This window comes from Eleutherodactylus coqui, chromosome 1, assembly GCF_035609145.1.
Source record: "Eleutherodactylus coqui strain aEleCoq1 chromosome 1, aEleCoq1.hap1, whole genome shotgun sequence".
In the NCBI taxonomy this organism is placed as follows: domain Eukaryota; kingdom Metazoa; phylum Chordata; class Amphibia; order Anura; family Eleutherodactylidae; genus Eleutherodactylus; species Eleutherodactylus coqui.
Genome location: NC_089837.1, coordinates 22,425,445 through 22,447,672, shown reverse-complemented (window position 1 = coordinate 22,447,672; position 22,228 = coordinate 22,425,445).

Genomic DNA, 22,228 nt, shown 5'->3' with positions numbered 1-22,228 from the left:
ATTGTAGAAAAATAGAGAAGTGATTGTAGAGTCATAATAAATCATGTAGAGCATCGCAGTAAAGTCTCCCCTCTTGTATTATTGTACAGTGAACGGCTACATGTTGCACATTCTCTACATGACATGTCAGTTTGTGTATATGATGATCAGGATGATGACATATCATAGTGGAGTGCAGTTGCAGTGGCCTGGAGGCAGCAGGGGTAGCCCAAGTGGGAACTCCAGCTGTCACAATGGTGGCTACTGTACCTTGAGTGGTGACACCCACAGCTGATGGATTACCCGACAAAGAGGGTTAGAGCAGTTTTCACGTGACACCAGTACCTCTAAGAATAACATTGTCAGATAATAAAGAGTCCAAGCTATACAATCTTTGCAAAACTGGAGGCACAGTTTTACTATAGCTTGTAGCTTGTAGAAAATAACATTCCCAAACAGTCCCTTCAAACAGTAGAAACTTCAACAGTATTTTGTACAGTCATATAATGACAGTCCTTAATGCTCTAACTCGTCCTCTCTCAGTCTACTTCCTCTCATTCTCTCCTGATAGCTGAAGGGGCCAGTTTAAGTTATCCGGCCCTTGCACTGAGCAGATACTTGCAGAGGAATTGGCAGTGCATGTTGGAGGGCATAATGACTTCTAACAAGGTTGCAAATCACTCATGATACCAAGGCCTGTTTTACCTTGCAGTTACATGGGGTCTGCCCTATGCAGATATTTTCTTGTAGGGTGGAAAAAGACTCTCCTGTGGCTGGGTTCACTATTTGCTTTCCGTCAGGCGCAGCTTGACGAGATTCGGCTTTGGATGAGCTGGACCGGTCATAAGCTCCAACTTAGTTTGAGCCCAGGATCCACTGAACGCCTCTGGGGCCTGACTTTCCCCAACCTCTCTCTCCTTCTCCTCCTACTCTACTGCCTTTTTGCTTCTCCCTCTCCTCCACACAATGTCTGACCTTTATTGACTTCCCCTTCGACCAATCCAGAGTAATGGAAGTCTCCACACCCAATCCACAAAGAACAAAGAACCCATTTGGCATGAATTTTGAAGTCTCACTTCTTCAGCATTTAATTATGACAGCATGCAGAATAAAGGACTGGCCTAGTACCTTTTAAAACTGCTGCTGATACGGGCGTAACCCGGGGGGCATCAGCATATGCCATGGGGCCCAAACATGGCAATTGGGCAATGAACATTACTACACCCCTCGACTTGGAAGGTGGAAACACTCATCAATGCTCCTCCAGACTAGACTACAAATTGCTAAAAGAGCCCCTATACTGCCTTTTCTCAATAAGAGCGGAATTTTTCTACACTCTATTTCTGGTACTGCAGACAGGAAACTCCACACTCAAGAAAGAAATGGGGATGTGCTTCAAGAAATGGATCTAATTGGAATTGCACAATTCAACCGCTGATACTAATGCAGTAGAATCTGCTTCACCCAACTTTCCTCGACCCTGACTAACACCTATAACTTGTCTTGCTTTCCACCTGTAAGGCTACTTACACAGGAATAGAGCACAACATGGAGACATTTTCACATTACACTACTACATTTCCTGCACTTTTTACTTTGAAAATTGCAAATAACTAGAGATGAGCGAGCACCAAAATGCTGGGGTGCTCGTTGCTCGAGTCTAACTTTTCGCGATGCTCGAGAGCTCGTTTCAAGTAACAAACGCCATTGAAATCAAAGGGCGACTCGAGCATTTTTGTATATGATCGATGCTCTGCATAGGTCTTCACTTGTGAAAAACCAGAAAACATCCGAAAGTCATGGAAACACCACAGAAATGGATAGGGAAGGGCAGGGGCAGCATGCAGGGCTGCATTTCAGGCTCCCAGGTCTCACTATTAAGCCACAATAGGGGCTAGAGTCTGCCCCCCCCCCCCCAACAATTTTTACTTTGGATAAAGCCTCATTAGTAAGGCACACCTTAGCTAAGCACCACACTACCTCCAACTAAGCACAAGCATTGCCTGCGGGACACACCGCTGCCTCTTCTCCTGGGATACATGCTGCCCAACCCCCCCCCCCCCCGCACGACCCTGCGTCTACAGTGCAAACAAAAGTGTCCCTGCGCAGCCTTCAGCTGCCCTCATGCCACACGCTCGCTTCATGGCCACACCACCCTCATGTCTATTTCTCTGTACGTCTGCGATGAGCAGGAACCGGAGGCACACACTGCAGAGGGTTGGCAGGGCCAGGCAGCGACCCTCTTCGAAAGCAGGGGGGGCGAAAGCCAGAGATTGGTCTGCTCTGTCAGACCCTGCAACAGTTTGGGGGCCATGTGTCTCTTGTCACCTAAGCTGAGTAGTTTCAGCACGGTCTGCTGACACTTGCCCACCGCTGTGCTGCCACACCACACCGACTGCTGGCGACACGCTGCTCACACTGCTCTTAATTGATTGGTAGAGGTTGCGTAGGAGGAGGGGGAGGGTTTAGAGGAGGTGACATAGACCGCTGCAGATACCAGCACCGAGGAAGGACCCGCTGTTCTGGGTGTGGGTAGGACATGTGCGGTCCCAGGCTCTGACTCGGTCCCAGTCTCCACCAAATTCACCCAATTCCCCTTCCCAGTAACCACGTTGGTGAGGGCACGATTGATGTTGTGGGAGACGTGCTGGTGTAGGGCTGGGACGGCACACCGGGAAAAATAGTGGCGACTGGGGACCGAGTAGCGTGGAACCGCCACCACCATCATGTTTTTGAAAGCATCCGTTTCCACAAGCCTGTACGGCAGCATCTCTAGGCTGATCAATTTCGCAATGTGCACTTTTAAAGCTTGAGCGTGCGGGTGCGTGGCAGCGTATTTGCACTTGCACTCCAAGGCTTGCGCTAGCGACAGCTGGATGCTGCGCTGAGAGACATTGCTGGATGGGGCCGAGGACAGCGGAGGTGAGGGTGTGGGTGCAGGCCGTGAGGCGCTCGTGCCTGTGTCCTGGGAGGGGGGTTGAATCTGAGTGGCAGGTTGGGGCACAGGGGGAGAGGCAGTGGTGCGACCCGGAGGCGGTGAACGGCCTTCGTCCCACCTTGTGGGGTGCTTGGCCATCATATGCCTGCGCAAGCTGGTGGTAGTGAGGCTGGTACTGGTGGCTCCCCGGCTGATCTTGGCGCGACACAGGTTGCACACCACTGTTCGTCGGTCGTCCGCGCTCTCACTGGAAAACATCCACACCTTTGAAGACCTAGGCCTCTGCAGGGTGGCTTGGCGCGAGGGGGTGCTTTGGGAAACAAAGGGGGGAGTCTTCGCTCTGGCCCTACCTCTACCCCTGGCCACCCCACTGCCTCTTCCAACCTGTCCTGCTACTGCACTTGCCTCCCCCTCTGAAGACCTCTCCTCAGTTGGCTTAGCGAACCATGTGGGGTCAGTCACCTCATCGTCCAGCTGCTCTTCCTCCGAATCCTCTGTGCGCTCCTCCCACGTACTTACTGCCCTTACTACTACCTCACAGATAGACAACTGTGTCTCATCATCATCGTCCTCCTCACCCACTGAAAGCTCTTGAGACTGTTGCCGGAAGTCCCCAGCCTCGTCACCTGGAGCCCGGAAACTTTCCAAAGGTTGGGCATCGGTCACGACAAACTCCTCAGCTGAGAGAGAACAAATTTTTCCCACTCAAGGCAGGGGCCCGAGAACAGTTTCTGGGAGTCTGTCTGCTCATCATAATGTGTCATTTTCATGGAGTGAGGAGGCTGGGAGAAAGGAGGAACGGCAGCGAGAGGATTCAGAGTTGCAGCAGTGGACGGCGAAGAAGACTGGGTGGTCGATACATTGCTGGATGCACTTTCTGCCATCCACAACAGGACCTGCTCACACTGCTCAGTTTGTAATTAAGGTCTACCACGTGGACCCAAAAATTGTGATATAAAGCTGGGGACCCCAGAAACTTGCCTCCCTCCTAGTCCCGCAGCAGCCGGCTGCGATTCTCCTGGACCAGGAACTCAGCCTGTGTCCACACCCTCACTTTGACCTCTACTTCCTTGCCCGTGCCCACGTCCTCTAGGCCTACCCCTACCCCTCAGCATGGTGGATTACGAATAGAGCGGACACAGAGCGGTCTGAATAATTATGCAATTATTGGCGTGCAGTTGGAGGCTGACAGCGGTTATGTAACGCACACTGCAGTCCCCAAAAAATAACACGCAGGGCTGCAAAAAGGCCTAGCTGGGTAATAGTGAGGCAACTCCCAGCAGCGGCGCAGTATAATGCGCGCGGACACGGTGACAGGTAGCCCTAAGAAGGGGCGTTCTTTCAAATTTTTTTGAAAAAGCTAACAGCCTAGATAGCGTGTATATCTTTTCCTCTATCAGGGGCTGTCACCGCACGCTGTGCGTGAATTTGCAGGCACACACAGAGCGGTGTAAAAAAATATGCAATTATTTGCATATGCATATGCAGCCACAACATTAATGCATACGGTCAGATGTGGCCCTAAGAAGGACCATTGGGGTTCTTGTAGACAGGATTGTACACTACCACTGTCGCTGCCTCACCAGTACTGCCCCTATACTCTGTATAATTGGCTGCAGACTGAGAACGCAATAGTCTGCACAGCCCAAGATGAAAAAAAAAAAATTGTGCAAAACTGCTCCCAGCAGACACAACAGTAATGCACACGGTCAGATGTGGCCCTAAGAAGGACCGTTGGGGTTCTTGAAGACGCTAACACGCTCCCTATAGCAGCAGCAGCACTCTCCCTAATCTCTGCCAGTGTGTATCTGTGGAGAGCCGCGGGCAGGATCCCTTTAAATACTCGGCGGTCACTTTATCTCACCAGCCACTCACTGCAGCGGGGTGGGATAGGGCTGGAACGTCACAGAAGGAAGTGGTAATGCCTTCCCTGCATGTCTATTGGCCAGAAAATGGCGCAAAACATGCAGGGAAGGAAATGGAATAGACTCGAGTACCGCGTGGTGCTCGTCTCGAGTAACAAGCATGTCGAGCACCCTAATACTCGAGCGAGCATCAAGCTCGGACAAGTATGCTCGCTCATCTCTAATTAAGACCTTTGTGCACTTTCGGGGGTGCGTAGAATGTTGATGTCCGTGGGGTATCGTTTGACATAAATCGATATTCGGATTCACTGATGTAATGACTTTCTTTCGCTTGTAGTAATAGATCTTTGAGCTCAGCCCTATATTTCTGTGTCGGGTCAGTTTTTAGTTTCAGTTTTAAACTGTTCCATCCCACACCCGGGTGGCATTAATGCGGCACAGCATTTCCTTTCACAAAGAGGCGTATATATGTCCGGACTTACAGACTTTGTCCTCTCATTGCTAGAATTTATTCTTACCCACAATTTTTTTATTTTTGATTCAAAGTACTTCCACCAGCTCAGGGGCACTGCAATAGGGGCCCCCTGTGGCCCATCGTATGCCAACCTGTACCTGAGCTGGTGGGAGGAAAATATGTTTTTCTCAGAGGAGAATAATCAATGGTCTCAGTATATTTTATTTTGGGCACGATATATTGACGACATTCTACTCCTTTGGACAGGCAATGAGATTCAGTTCCAACAATTTGTAAACTTTCTTAAGCAAAATGAGCTCAACCTAAGATTTACATCAGTAATCAATGATACATCCATCGACTTCCTATACGTGATGATTGAATTAAAACAAGATGGCACAATATCTTCAAACCTTTACCATAAACCTACAGCAACTAATAATCTGCTGAGATGGGACAGTTTTCATCCCTATCCTCTGAAAGAAGGAATCCCCAAGGGGCAATATTTACGTGTCAGGAGAAATTGCTCAGAGATTACTACTTTTGAAGTTGAAAGCAAAAAATTGCAAAACCGCTTTCAACAGAGAAAGTATCCACTAGCGCTCTTAGATAATTCATATAAATATGCTCGTGAACAAAGTAGAGAACAACTATTTATCCCGAAAGAGAGAGGAGAATCCCCTACCATCAGAGTCTTGGGCACATATGATACAGCACACCATGAAGTAAAAGAGGTTTTGGATAGGTACTGGGATATATTATCCCATGATAAAGACCTCAAAGATATAATTCCAGAAAGCCTAAGAATTACATACAGAAGGGGACGTAATATTAGGGACCATCTCATCAGAAGCCATCTGGACCATAATAAAAATGATGGGAACTGGCTTTCCAAAAACATACCCAATGGTACTTTCCCCTGCTCAAATTGTGCCACATGTACCTTTGTACAAAGAAGTGATTCCTTCTCATCCAATGTTACTGGTAAAATCTATAAGACGAGAAATTTCTTTAATTGCACTACTAGAAACATCGTTTATCTTGCTACGTGCGTGTGTAATAAACAATACATTGGAAAAACTATACAAGAATTTTGGAGAAGGATCCTGGGACACGTCGGTAACATAAGGAGGAAGGAGAAAACTCCAATATCGAATCACGTCTGGGAATTACATGAGGGTAATCCTGACTGCCTAAAGTTTCAGGGAATAGAACTCGTAAGGAAAGATGTAAGAGGTGGAGATATTGATACCTTCCTCTTGCAAAAGGAAGCAGGATGGATCTTTAGGATGGATACGGTTCAACCGAAGGGGTTAAACGAACAGTTGACATTCAACTGCTTCCTTTGAATAGTCTGAAAGACGGTGAATATACTGACAATGACTATCACTGAAATAAAGAGAAGACTTTCTTAATATCTAAATGTACGTCCAAAGTATGAAGGCTTGTGTCAATCAGGGACTCTATAATAAATACAAATAGAAATGGAGACCTAACAAAATTGAAGAAGATCGAACTTTATTGATTTAGAAAAAGAAAATTGAAGAATATCTCTTTAAGAGAAGAAAGATTGGACCCTTGCAAAATCATTCGCTTCCAAACTACTCTTGCGTTTTCTAAATAAGTCAAAAACACATGTTATCGGAACACACCGGTACCGATCTGATGACCTCATTGCCAGGTGCCAAATTCGTAGATATGGAAGCCCGTGATTAGGAGATTTGCTAGCAATTATCTATCAATAGCATGAAATTACTCCATGTTATGGCAAGACATTTCTCCAGTGAGAATCTCAAGGAAATTCTACTTTATTATGAACATTGCCAACTCTTATACAGAAAGACGAGGGCATATCCAAATGTTGCCTGGTACAAAGATTAGTGTTACGTAGCTTACTGTTACAAAGGTGAAAATAATTATTGATCACAAGACTTATTGACATCTACCAAATAGTCTCAAAGCTCTTAAAGCCCGTCTCAAACATAGAAATTACCTATGTCAGGATATTGCTGTTGCATTAGACAATAGTTCTGCAATAGTTGTGTGTCTTCTCTGTTAACATAGCTCAGCCTTATTTAATTTGTCTGTTGACTTCTTATCTTAAAATCCTAGTTCCTGACACTACAAAGCATAGGTTTTAGTCTTCTATTTAAGGGTCAATAGTACAATACAAGGTAAGAAACATGCACTTATTGCATTCTGAAACTTAACACTTTATATTCCATGACATTTCCCCCTTTTGTTTCTTATCGTGTCCCAGAACAACAGTAAACATTTGAAGTACTTCAGTCCATCCTAGTGATGTCTGCCAGCCTTTATCAATAACATTTCATCACTATTGTTCTGACCAATACAAGAATAATCATAGCCGGGTGAACATAAGAGCCGGGCATACATACCATTTTGTGCTATCATAGTGGATATCACCTTTTTAGCAGATTTTGCTAATATGGTGCGTTTACAAGATACTACACAATAAACTACTACTACAAAAGCAATTACTATAATAGTCAAAGTAGTAAGAAGAGATGTGATCCAAGCACTCTATTGTCCAAAAATGTCCTCCAACCATGATGTAAATGGATCATAAATAGAGATGAGCGAACGTGTTCTTAACGAGGACTTACGCACCCGAACACCGGCTTTTCCGAGGACTTCAGTGTTCGCGCGTAAAGATTCGGCGGGGGCCGGGGAGAGGCGCGGCGGCGCGGGCGGCAGCAGCGGGGAACAGGGGGGAGCCCTCTCTCCCTCTCCCCCCCACTCCCCGCCGCAACCCCCCGCGCTGCCACGGCGACCCCCGAACTTTTTTCGCCCGAGCACGGAAGTCCTCGTAAAGTTCGGTGTTCGGGCGAAAAGGGGCGGGGCCGAACACGTTCGCTCATCTCTAATCATAAACACTAGAATTTTTTGAAAGTTCAATAGATAGATTTAGTAGTCCGTGCAAAGCTTTAGTTACTAGTCCATCCGGAGCCGTGTTGTTGGGATGTAGGTGCAGCATGAATCCCCAATCATCTTGCAGACTCTTCTTTTTTTCTGTTATTGGCATGTCCAAAGCAAGACGGTTCTGGAAGGCCATGGAGGATGTTGGTCCTAGTTGTTCCACTAATCCTGGTATGGCATCTCTGCTGTAGTTTACAAATCTCTGTTGATTATAATTTATATAATTAATCCAATCAATATTTTTATTAATTGTGCACCAAGGACAAAAGAGATTAGATTCCTCCTGTAATCTGGTTTCCAGCTTTAAACTCATTTTGCACTCCCCTGGTACCCCTATTTCATCAATATGAATACCTGCATCAAAAGATCCACCTGGCAGACTACGTCACAGTTACGCAGAGATTCTTTATGTCCTGATGGGGGTGTGATTGTGTGTCCTGTCCATCTAGCTGGGAACAGCTGAAAGGGGAGGAGTACCTTTGTAGGTGCGCACTTACCTTTCCAAAATTTGGGCAGGGTTGCACGCATCCTACTATCACCACAAATCCACCAGACATCCTGCAATGGAGGTAACATATGTTCAAATTAAACCTGTAATTGCTGAGGAAAATATAGGCCTAGACAAGGGGCCGAACCAAACAGAATCTCATAAGGACTGAGCGCTGTCTGTTTGGTGGGCGTGTGTCTTATTGATATGAGAGACAAGGAAAGACACTCAGGCCAAGGTCTATTCAATTTGGTCATTGCTTTTAAATTTTGTCTAGTCCCATTTAGCCTCTCTACTCCCCCACAGCTTTGAGGATGGTAGGGTGTGTGGAATGCCTGTTCTTTGCCTAAGATCGCTGCCATCTCAGTAAAGTGAGTACCACGGTCACTCAATAGTTTCTGGGACACCAAACCTACAGACCACTTCAGAAAGAAGCTTTTTGGCTGTATTTTTGGCATTAGACGCAGAAACGGGGTAAGTTTCCAGCTAGAGAAGAAAGCAATACATACAAGGATGTATTGAAACGGTCCAGATTTGGGGAAGTTGTATGTATTCAATCTGCAACCTCTGGAAGGGGTACAAGGCCCTAGGAGTGTGTTTAGAAGGGGTTTTCACAGTCCTACCTAGGCTGGACAGTGCATAAGTCATACATCCCTGAGTATAAGAGACAGCAACTACCGAAAAACTGGATGCATGCCAATACCTGGAAACAAGATCACACATTGCAATTTTAGAGGCATGCATGAAGTCATGTTTTATGGAGGCTAGCACTGGAAACAAGGCTCTTGGAAGACAAGGCTTCCCGTGAAGTGCCAAATGCCACTGGAATCTGAAGTGGTTCCTTTTGCTTACCAACCAGACACTTCATGGGAAGATACTTGTTTCTGAAAAGACAAAAGAAGAAGTTGTGAGACATTAAGTGACGGTGACATGTCATCTTTTTCTTGGCAGGTGGCCAGAACTGCCGGTGTGAGGGGCAGCAGGGCTGCTTCTTTGGTTGCTTGGTCTGCCAAGACATATCTAGAGTCCGTGTAATTGTTAGCTGTCTTGTTCCAGCATACAGGCGTGTGTAAGGGCCTGCAGTTCAGCTTGTTGGGCTGAGACGTGTGCAAGTAATGACTGTTGATGAAGGACAGGGGTCTGTGTGGTAACCGCATATTCAGTGTGACATTGTCCATCTACAGCATACCTGGAGCCATCAACGAACAAGGTTAAATCGGGACTAAGTAGTGGAGTATCCTTGATGGAATCAAACCCACAAGTTTCCATCTGCATGAGCTGGGCGCAGTTGTGAAGTTCTTCTTGAGTCGCTTGCTCAGTGTCATCCTGTTCCGGTAAAAGAGTAGCAGGATTCAAAGTCTGACAGCGGGTGATGGTAACGCTGGCAGGCATCAGGAGGGCACATTGGAGTCTCAGGCAACGGGCTGCAGACAAGTACTTGGGCTGAACCTGTGTTAGAATGGCAGAGATATCATGTGGTGCTAACCGTTGTACCTCATGATCCAGAACTAGGTCTGCGGACTTGTCCAACATCCTGGAGACTGCCGCTACTACTCTTAGACAGGAAGGTGATCGTCGGACGACGGGGGGTCTAACCTGCTGGAGTAGTAGGCTATGGGTCGTTGGTGTCCTCTGTGCTGCTGTGTGAGGACTTCTGCTGCGTGCCCATTGTTCTCACTGCTGTAGAACCTGAAGGGTTTGTCGTAGGTGGGTAAGCCCAGGGCTGGGGCTACCAAGATAGCTAATTCTGTAAGTTGGAAGGGTTCTTTCTTGAGACAGTCAAACAGCGGCTACATCAGCTGCACAGCATTCACAGTCCATGGTCTACAATAAGAAACAAGTCCCAGAAAAGTACGTAGTTTAGAGACAGAAGCGGGTACCTTAATGACCATAACGTCAGATTTACAGTGCTGGGAAAGATGACAACCTCCTGACGTGAGACAATGTCCAAGAAAAGTCAGAGATGAACAACAAAACTGGAGCTTCTTCTTTGACGCCTTACATCCGTTCTTTATAAGGAATTGAAGTGAAATTGAAGCTTCTACGCATGTGGCTTTGTCTGGAGCACAGAGCGAATATCATCAACGTATCGTAACAAAACAACAGCCTATGATTCAGGTTGCTAGCCTTCCAACACTTGACCAATGAACTGTGAGAACAGGGAGGGTGATATCTGAGCTCCCTGCAGCATCACAACCCCAGGTATATTGTTTGCCTATGTGTGTGAAAGCAAACAAATAACTATTGTCTTTTATACAGAGGGATAGAGAAATACATGGCAATGGGACTCCTGATTTCAACCTAACCTGAACTGGTGGTACTACTAGTCTGCCTATATCCGCTGTTCAGTCTCTCCAAAGGCGGGGCTGAAGACTTGTTGTAAGCATTGTTCCAGCTCCCCCTCTGACAACAAAGGTGTGCATACGGCTATAGGGGTTTCTGAGGACTTACAAAATGCAGCTAATATACAGATTTCTTTCTCTGCTAACTGACCCGTGATTTTAACCTACCCATCCTCCCTGAACTCTAAGAGGTGTGGATTTTCTGCAGCAAATCCGCTCCTAATAGGTTGAGAGGAGTGGTTTCATTAACCAACAATCGAGTAGTTAGAGAATAATTAGTTGTGAACTTCACTTCTATTGGCTTAGACAAAGGAGTATCTTTTGGTGTTCCATCTACTCCTACACATAAAATACTTTGTTTACTGATGTCACTCTCTTTGACATGTCTGCTGTGTATTACACTAGTGGCTGCTCCAGTGTCTAACAGAAAGGACCTTCTAAACCTACAGTCAAAGACAATAGGTACTGGGCCCCTTCTGGATTTGCTAATTTGCAAAGGGCAGACGTCATCAATGAGTACAGAAACTGCATTACCTGTTTCCTAATGGTCAGAGGAGGACGGTCTGGATTTGGACTGTGCATTCTGACTCTTAGGAGGTGCCCTACATTGTCTACGCATGTGGCCCTGTTTGCCACAATTGTAGCGATAGGTTTTCGGGATTCATTATTGTCCAGGTTTTCAAGTACAGTAGTACAGGAGCCTAGCTCAAAACTGCAGACAACTTGAAGAAGAGCCTGAGCCTCTAGAGTACGCCATTCAGGAAAGGCGGCTTCTAGTTTGTCCTTCAGGGTCTTTATAAGACCTCCCACAAAGGCTTGCGTAAGAAGTTGGGCATGTGCAAGGACATTAGGACTGTATCCCAAGTCCCTCCACGCTACCAGAATCCTAGTCAAACATTTTTTCTGCTGATTCTGTCTTTTCCTGCCTAACATCATGCAGGCTAATTCTTAACTCTGTCATATGCTTTGAAGCCCAGTCTTTCAGATAATGTAGGAAAATAGCCCCTGAACCTGACACTTTAGGGTCAGGTGGTGGATTAAATTCCTCCATCATCAAGGGAAAGAAGGGATCAGCCTTATATGTGGCCACTTCTAGGTCTTTATAACAGCAGTCATAAACTCCTGCTAACTGTAGACAAGCTCTATAGAACCCCATGGGTTGTTTCTCAGGATCTGGCATTGTTAGTAATATTATCTTTCTAATTCTGTACTTACTGACACCATCATTTTCAATTCTTTCTTCTATCCGCCCTTTAGCAACCAGGCGGGCACATCTGTCCCAACCTTCAGCTGCCTCCAGGAGTTTAGCATCTTTAAAACTACCTTTTATATTCTATCATTGCATTTGACCACTGACGGGGACTAAGGATCCCATGTCTGGTGTCCTGTTTCATGATAGACATCAAAGCCTTACATTCTTTAGCTATCTCTTTACCTTTCATATCCCTTACTATGTTTTTGGCCATTATCCATTCTGACTGATCCAAGGTGGCTTTCTTAGACCATCTGTTACCCATGTTTCACTGGTAATCTATATGGGTTTTTAATAACCTTTTTCCTCCTTATTTGAGAAGAGGGTAACCCCGTCTGAGGATATCATGACGACTATGGCAAGAGATTCTTGTCACAAATCAGACACTTTTCCTACAGACAACATACAGTACAAGTGTTCCCGCTGAGTGACTCTAAAAACTCAGACTTCACAGTGCAGGACCCACTTAAACCATCGGTCCCTCGTCAGAGACCGGAACACGTTACCAGTAGATTAGGGAACTTAGATTATAGAATAGCCACACTAGGACAATTATTCAACCTATTGATATTACTATGGCCTTTAAACACACTGAGTTACACATTCATTCAGACCTAGACAACGAGACAGCTTATTTGACAGGGTTCTTTGTCATAAAATAGACCGAGTTTAGACCTTAAATGAACCACTTAATATAAATGAACACATTTACCCAACTTTGAGCAGACAGAAGCACAGAGACACAATGAGGGATAAGAAAAAAAATTTCTTACCAGCCACCTTTGTCCTGATTATGTGCATTCTGTCCGTTCGAGAGTAAGTTGGGTCAGAGGTTCCGTCGGTCACTCGGTCCCTGTTCCGGGCGTCAGCTGTTATCGGACCACACCGGTACCGATCAGATGACCTCGTTGCCAGGTGCCAAATTGGTAGATATGGAAGCCCGTGATGAGGAGATTTGCTAGCAATTATCTATCAATAGCATGAAATTACTCCATGTTATGGCAAGACATTTCTCCAGTGAGAATCTCAAGGAAATTCTACTTTATTATGAACATTGCCAACTCTTATACAGAAAGACGAGGGCGTATCCAAATGTTGCTTGGTACAAAGATTAGTGTTACGTAGCTTACTGTTACAAAGGTGAAAATACTTATTGATCACAAGACTTATTGACATCTACCAAATAGTCTCAAAGCTCTTAAAGCCCGTCTCAGACATAGAAATGACCTAAGTCAGGATATTGCTGTTGCATTAGACAATAGTTCTGCAATAGTTGTGTGTCTTCTCTGTTAACATAGCTCAGCCTTATTTAATTTGTCTGTTGACTTCTTATCTTAAAATCCTAGTTCCTGACACTACAAAGCATAGGTTTTAGTCTTCTATTTAAGGGTCAATAGTCCACTACAAGGTAAGAAACATACACTTATTGCATTCTGAAACTTAACACTTTATATTCCATGACACACATAAGTATCAGTACACACTTTCTCCTAAAGCATTGGATATTTTGTATAAAATGGTATTAATAAAGTATAAAAGTGATTATATAAATTTATCAAGACTACAATAAGCTTTTAAAAGAATGAGCAAGAGAATGAACACTGTATTAATATCCAAAATTACCTAAGTAGATTTTGGCAACTAATATAACTATGCATGCCCTCATCCAAGATGGCCGCGAATGCCCTTTTTCCAAATACAATAATGATCTGATATAGACATCATGTCAGTGTCGGTCATGTGACTTGTAATTGGTCATGCTCTTACGCACAAAGCGGCTATGTCATCACGCCGCCTAGCGCTGTCAGTATTGAACATGTGACCCGTACTCGGGTCACGTGACCTTATGTAATGCGGCTACGTCATCATGCCGCGCACGCTGTCTCGTCATCGCATTACCCTCTTATGCGGCGTCATCTTAGAGTTATACCCCGGAGAGGAGGGCCTAACACTAAGACAACGGATAAACAGAGGAGCATAATTGTAAGATTTACAATCGATCGATATACTGTGGAAGCGATCGGCGGAAACTACAGGTATCTCCTTATCAGCAGCAAATAGTCCCACACGTTATTTTATAGTAAACCACAATATAAGATGACTTTATGATTAAGGACATTGACTAGTTTGTCCCTAAGCTTCATATCATTGGCTAACAGCTGCGGACATACCCCCAGTGGGAGGAGCTAAGCATGCTTTATAAGGAAGGACTTGTGACTTAGGAGGTGGACTTAGTACAGACAGCCCTGACCTACCATCCAGGCCAGAGGCCCTACCACTTGTACTCTACATTAGAAATACTATCCTAGAATCAGGCAGCATTATCAATAATAGCACTAGTAAAGGAGCTTGTATCTACACACAGAGCACTAGTATATCGGCTGGGTTCTATACCAGTTTGTGCACAGTTAGTGAAAAATGTCATCAACGAGTGCTTGCTGCGTAATCAAGAAATAAAGGGAGTTTATCAAATTTATAATCCTTTGATACATTGGAGGATTTGCAATATATGGAAATATCGCTTGCATAGAGTATGCAAACTACTTTCTAATCATACAAATCCTGCAAAATACTGCGTATCTCTGATTAATAGGATAACAGAAGAGTACTGTTTAATTATCAAGACTAACTGATCAAACTCTGGAGCGAGTAATAACCCGTACCAAAAATTGAGAAAGTAATAGCTCAATAATCTCCTAATGACCTGCTGACACTAGCGGTGAAACGCGTCGAGATTACAAGAGATTACAAAGTACTATTCAATGAGCTCACGATCGCTCCAAAAAATCAGAAATCGTCATCTAGAGGAACTTATGTTTGCTCACTGTGATTAAACCTATAATGGGTTTACATCTTTTCCTCATTATTTGACAAAGTGGAAATGTAGCGTAAATTATCACCGTCACTCTATAGCTATAGAAAATAAGAAAAAAGAGACTTGGGATACATCTGACATCATTCATTAGATATCCCTAGATAAGCATAATCAATTGACGTTGAATAATTCCACTAATACTTGAAACAGAGACGTAGGAAATCTGTGGTTTTCCCACACCCGCGTTCCAGAAATAATGGTAGCCACCCTACTACATCTAGTAGTAATGTAATATCATCTGACGTCCCTGATTATAAAAAATATTACAAAATAAAAGAAAAAGAGGGAGCGTCATTTACCTCAAAACTACATAGGTGGCACCTATTAGTTGTCTCTGATTGAGACTTTGTCACCTCTAGGTTGCTAGAGGTCTTTATGTAGTGCCCTGTCTGTCCATTATAATTTTAAAATATTGATCAGAATTTACCACAAACATAAAGTACAAGGTGTCAAACATTCAATAGCAAAAATACTAAACTTCCCATAGAGCTGCAGTGATTATAGCTGATAATTGCGGTTTTAGCAGCCAGATCAGCTTAATAGCAAGGAGATGCCAGAATACTAGAGATGAGCGAGCACCAAAATGCTTGGGTGCTCATTGCTCGAGTCGAACTTATGGAATGCTCGAGAGCTTGTTTCGAGTACCGAACCCCAGTGAAGTCAATGGGCGACTCGAGCATTTTTGTAAGGGACCGATGCTCCGCATAGGTGATGAGTTGTCAAACACCAGAAAACATCAGAAAGTCATGGAAACACCACAGAATAGGATATGGAAGGGCAGAGGCAGCATGCATGGCTGCATCTGAGGCTCCCAGGTCCCACTATTAAGCCAAAACAGGGACAGGGGGGCAAGAGTCTGGCGTCACCCCCCCTAACAATTTACTTCGGACAAACCCTCACTAGCAAGGCACACACATCTTAGCTAAGCACCACACTACCTGCAACCAAGGACAATCACTGCCTGCGGGTGACACCGCTGCCTCTTCTCCTGGGTTATATGCTGGCCTTGCTTTTCAACCCTCCCCCACCCCTCCACCCCCCGCACGACCCTGCGTCCACAGCGCACACAAGTTTCCCTGCGCAGCGCTCAGCTGCCCTCATGCCACACGCTCGCTTCATAGCCACACCTCCCTCATGTCTATTTATAAGTGTGTACTGGATAAGGAGGAACCGGAGGCACACACTGCAGAAGGTTGGCAGGGCAAGGCAGCAACCCTCGTTGAAAGTGTGGGCGATAAATTGACGTACGATCATCATTCCAATCCCGTGCCACCTCCGTCACAAAATTGTCAGGAGCCGCAAACGTGGGCATAAAGGGGACTCAGGTGCCAGCACTTCTACACATCTCCACAATGCAGCAATACTCTGTGTGGGAAGCACGTGAGCGGGCCCTGGGTCAGGCTCGGTCCCAGCCTCCACCTTGTGTGACCCAAGCTGCCACGAGTTACATAGCAATGGGAAATCCATGTGTCCCCACACAATTCATTCTGAGTAGGTGTCAGAAAGCTCAACACCACAATGGGAAGTCTTTGAGTTCCTTGGGCTCGCCTATGCTGTCATTGCACAAAGATGGTATTACACAGAAAGAAATCAGAGTGCCCAATTAGGGCAGAGTTTCACCCTGCCAAGGAACTTGGCCTTGGCCCACATTTCTGCCCAAGTCAGTCAGAGTATTTGTGCCAGATAGCTTAAACACTGCGATAGGAAGTCTTTGTGCACCCACAGCATATGCAGACCCCGGTAACATTTCTGTAGGAAGAGTATAGGCGAACCCCAGTAACATTTTTATAGTGGGAGTATAGGCGGACCCCAGTAACATTTCTATAGCAAGAGTATAGGCAGACCCCAGTAACATTTCTGTAGCAAGAGTATAGGCAGACCCAAGTAATATTTCCGTAGCAAGAGTATAGGTGAGCCCCTGTAACATTTCTGTAGCAAGAGTGTAGGCGGACCCTAGTAACATTTCCGTAGCAAGAGTATAGGCGAACACCTCAAACAATTCAGTAGAAAAGGTATAGGCAGACCCCAGTAACATTTCTGTAGCAAGAGTATAGGCGAAACCCCCAACCATTCAGTAGAAACTGCATAGACAGACCCCTGTAACATTTCGGTAGCAAGAGTGTAGGCGAACCCCTGAAACATTGGTTTACCAAGAGTATAGGCGTACCCCAGTAACATTTCTGTAGCAAAAGTATAGGCGAACGCCTCAAACCATTCAGTAGAAACTGCATAGGCGGACCCCAGTAGTATTTCTGTAGCAAAAGTATAGGCGAACTCCTCAAACCATTCAGTAGAAACTGCATAGGCGGACCCCACTAACATTTCTTTAGCAAAAGTATAGGCAGACCCCTGTAACATTTCTGTAGCAAGAGTATAGGGTAACTCCTCAAACCATTTAGTATAAACTGCATGGGGGGACACCAGTAACATTTCTGTAGCAAAAGTATAGGCAGACCACAGTAACATTTCCGTAGCAAGAGTATAGACGAACCCCTCAAACCATTCAGTAGAAAAGTTATAGGCAGACCCCTGTAACATTTCTGTAGCAAGAGTGTAGGCGAACCCCTGAAACATTGGTGTACCAATAGTATAGGCGGACCCCAGTAACATTTCTGTAGCAAAAAGTATAGGCGAACCTCTGTAACATTTTCGTAGCAAGAGTATAGGCGAACCCCTCAAACCATTCAGTAGAAAAGGTATAGGCAGACCCCAGTAACATTTCTTTAGCAAGAGTATAGGCAGACCCCAGTTACATTTCTGTAGCAAGAGTATGGGCGGACCCCTGTAACATTTTCGTAGCAAGAGTATAGGCGAACCCCTCAAACCATTCAGTAGAAAAGGTATAGGCAGACGCCAGTAACATTTCTGTAGCAAAAGTATATGTGAACCCCTCAAACCATTCAGTAGAAACTGCATGGGCGGACGCCAGTAACATTTCTGTAGCAAAAGTTTAGGCAGACCCCTGTAACATTTCTGTAGCATAGTGTAGGCGAACCCCTAAAACATTGGTGTACCAAGACTATAGGTGAACCCCTGAAAAAATTTGTTTACTAAGAGTGTAGGGGAAGGCCGGAAAAATTAGTTAGATATCAGTATAGGTGAGGGCCAGAAAAATTAGTGCACGAAGAATACAAGTGCACCCCTGAAAAATTGCTCAACTTGCTCAGGGCAGGTGAAACCCATAAACATTTTTTAAAGATACAGCTCGCTGTTGCTTAGATTGTAACAGAGCATGGAGGCAGCCCTGTTAAAAAAATTGGTTTCTGTTAAAGTATCAATACTTCTGAAACATTGAAAAATTTTAAAAAACTTTTAAACAGAGCCTCTTGGGCCACAGAAAAATTGGCAGTTCAGCATGATGACATGCTGTTTTAGTAGGAGCAGTAGGAGAAGGAGGAGTAATAATATCCGAGATTGATTGACAAAGCTAATTCCCCCTTTTTTTTGTGGTGATAGAGGATGCATTTTTCTCCTGTTTCAGCGAAAACAATCATTAGATTCCACTGCTTTCTGCCAGTGGAGAAGAGAAGTCTGGGGAAAACCAGCCTTTGTTCATCTTTATGAGTGTAAGCATGTCGGCACTGGCAGTTGACATGCGGGTACGCTTATCCGTGATGATTCCCCCAGCTGCACTAAACACCCTCTCTGACAAGACGCTAGCAGCAGTGCAGGCCAGCACCTCCAGAATGTACAGCGCAAGTTCGTGCCACGTGTCCAGCTTTGACACCCAATAGTTGTATGGAGCAGAGGCATCACGGAGGACAGTGGTATGATTGGCTACGTACTCCGTCACCATCTTTTTACAGTTCACTCTCCGATACAGCCTTGACTGGGGATTGGTGACACAGTCTTGCTGGGGAGCCATGAAGCTGGCAAAGGCCTTGGAGAGTGTTCCCCTGCTGCGCTGGACATGCTGCCTGATCCCCGATCCTTCCCTGCTACTTGGCCCCCTGAACCGGTCTTCTGCCACTAGCGCTGTCAGATGGGAACTTTAGCATCCCTTTTTCTACCAGGGCACTGTGTAATTGCATAATTCTCGTTCCCCTTTCTTCTTCGGGAATGAGAGTGGAAAGGTTCTCCTTATACCATGGGTCGAGAAGGGTGTACACCCAGTAATCTGTGTTGGCCAGAATGCGTCTAACGCGAGGGTCACGGGAAAGGAAGCCTAACATGAACTCAGCCATGTGTGCCAGGGTACCTGTACGCAACACATCGCTGTCCTCACTAGGAAGATCACTTTCAGGATCCTCCTCCTCCTCCACAGCCCATACATGCTGAAAAGATGAGAGGCAAGCAGCATGGGTACCCTCTGCAGTGTAGCCAACTATCTCTTCCCCCTCCTCCTCATCCTCCTCCCCCTCTCCTCCTCCTCCAAAACGCGCTGAGATATAGACATGAGGGTGGTCTGGCTATCAAGCGACATACTGTCACCCCCCATCTCCTGTTCCAACCGCAAAGCGTCAGCCTTTATGCTTAGCAGTGAACTTCTCAGCAGTCAAAGCAGCGGGACGGTAACGCTAATGATTGCCGTATCGCCGCTCACCATCTGGGTAGACTCCTCAAAGTTTCCGAGGACCTGGCAGATATCTGCCATGCTTGCTCACTCCTCAGTAAAGAATTGCAGAGGTTAACTACCTCTCTGCCCCCCATGTTGCAGCTGGTATTTCACTATTGCTCTACACTGCTCGTACAGCCTGGCCAACATGTACAGTGTAGAATTCCAGCGTGTGGGCATGTCGCACAGCAGTCGGTGCTCTGGCAGCTGAAACCCATGTTGCAGGGTCCTCACGGTGGCAGCATCCGTGGTAGACTTGCGGAAATGTGTGCAGACGTGGTGCACCTTGGCGAGCAGGTCAGACAAGTGTGGGTAGTTTTTCAGAAACCGCTGAACCACCAGATTGAAGATGTGGGCCAGGCATGGCACGTGTGTGAGGCTGCCAAGCTGTAGAGCCACCACCAGGCTATGGCCGTTGTCACACACGACCATGTCGGGTTGGAGGCTCAACGGCGAAAGCCAGAGGTCGGTCTGCTCTGTCAGGCCCTGCAGCAGCTCGTGGGCCACGTGCCCCATGTCACCTAAGCTGATTAGTCTCAGCATGGCTTGCTGACGCTTGCCCACCGCTGTGCTGCTGCGCCGCGTGCTATCGACTGCTGGCGATGTGCTCACACTTTTTAATTGAGAGGTAGAGATGGCAGAGGAGTAGGAGGGGGAGGGTTTGGAGGAGGTGGCATAAAACGTGGCAGATACCAGCACCGAGGTAGGACCCGCTATTCTGGGTGTGGGTAGGACGTGAGCAGTCCCAGGCTCTGACTTGGTCCCAGCCTCCACCAAGTTCACCCAATGTGCAGTCAGGGAGATATAGTGGCCCTGCCCACCAGTACTTAACCACGTGTCCGTGGTTAAGTGGACCTTCCCAGTAACCGCGTTGGTGAGGGCATGATTTATGTTGTGGGAGACGTGCTGGTGTAGGGCTGGCATGGCACACCAGGAAAAATAGTGGCGACTTGGGACCGAGTAGCGCGGGACCCCAGCCGACATCATGTTTTTGAAAGCCTCTGTTTCCACAAGCCTGTATGGAAGCATCTCCAGGCTGATTAAATTAGCAATGTGCATGTTTAAAGCTTGTGCATGCGGGTGGGTGGCGTCGTATTTGGGCTTTCGCTCCAATGCTTGTGTTAGCGACAGCTAAATGCTGCGCTGAGAGACAATTGCTGGAAGGAGTGGAGGACGGTTGTGGTGAGGGTGGCGGTGCAAGCCAGGAGGGGCTCATGCCTGTGTCCTGGGAGGGGGATTGGATCTGTGAGGCAGGTTGGGGCACAGGGGAAGAGGCAGTGGTGTGACCCGCAGGTGGTGAATGGCCTTCGTCCCACCTTGAGGGGTGCTTGGCCATCATATGCCTGCACATGCTGGTGGTGGTGAGGCTGGTAGTGGTGGCTCCCAGGTTGATATTCGTGCAACAGAGGTTGCACACCACTGTTCATCGGTCGTCCGCGCTCTCACTAAAAAACATCCGCACCTTTGAACACCTAGCCCTCTGCACGGAGGCTTGCCGTGAGGGGGTGCTTTGGGAAACAGTTGGAGGATTCTTCGCTCTGGCTCTGCCTCTAATCCTGGCCACTTCACTGCCTCTTCCAACCTGTCCTGTTGCTGCACTTGCCTCCCCCTCTGAAGCCTAGTCTTCAGTAGGCTTAGAAAAGCTGGTGGGGCCAGTCACCTCATCGTCCAGCTGCTCTTCCTCCGAATGCTCTGTGCGCTCCTCCCTTGGACTTACTGCCCTTACTACTACCTCACTGACATACAACTGTGTCTCATCATCCTCATCCACAAAAAGCACTTGAGTCGGAAGTCTCCAGCCTCATCAATTGGACTCCGGGAACTTTCCAAAGCTTGGGCATCGGTCACAACAAACCCCTCAGCTGACAGAGAAACAGTTTTTTCCTACTCATGGCAGGGACCCTAAAACAATTCCTGGGAGTCTGACTGCTCAGAATATGTCATTTTCATGGATTGAGGAGGCTGGGAGGAAGGAGGAGCAGCAGCCATAGGATTCAGAGTTGCAGTCCCTAGGCCGGGAGTAGTAGACTGCATAGACTAGGTGGTCGATACATTGCTGGACGTATTTTCTGCCATCCACGACAGGACCTGCTCGCACTGCTCTGTTTGTAATAAAGGTCTGCCACGTGGACCTGTAAATTGTGATATGAAGCTGGGGAGCCCAGAAACTTGCCTCTCTCCTAATCCCACCGCAGCTGGCTGTAATTCACCATGGCCAGGAACTCGGCCTGTGCCCACACCCTCACTTGGACATCCACGTCCTCGACCCTTACCCCTACTCCTCATCATGGCGGATTAAGAATAGAGCAGGGCCCAAATAAATTACCCCACTGTACAGCACTGACAACTGTGGCTTAATTCAACGCACACAGAGACTTGTAGATAGCGAGGGCTATATGCTGTGACTAGAAAAAAGTGACCCACTGTCTTGCGCTGATACCTAGAGGCTGTATGGAGTTTGAGAAGACTGTAAAGCCAGTGGATAGTGCTGGTAACTGCGGCTATCTCAACCCCCCCCCCAAGAAAAGAGTATTGTGAGAG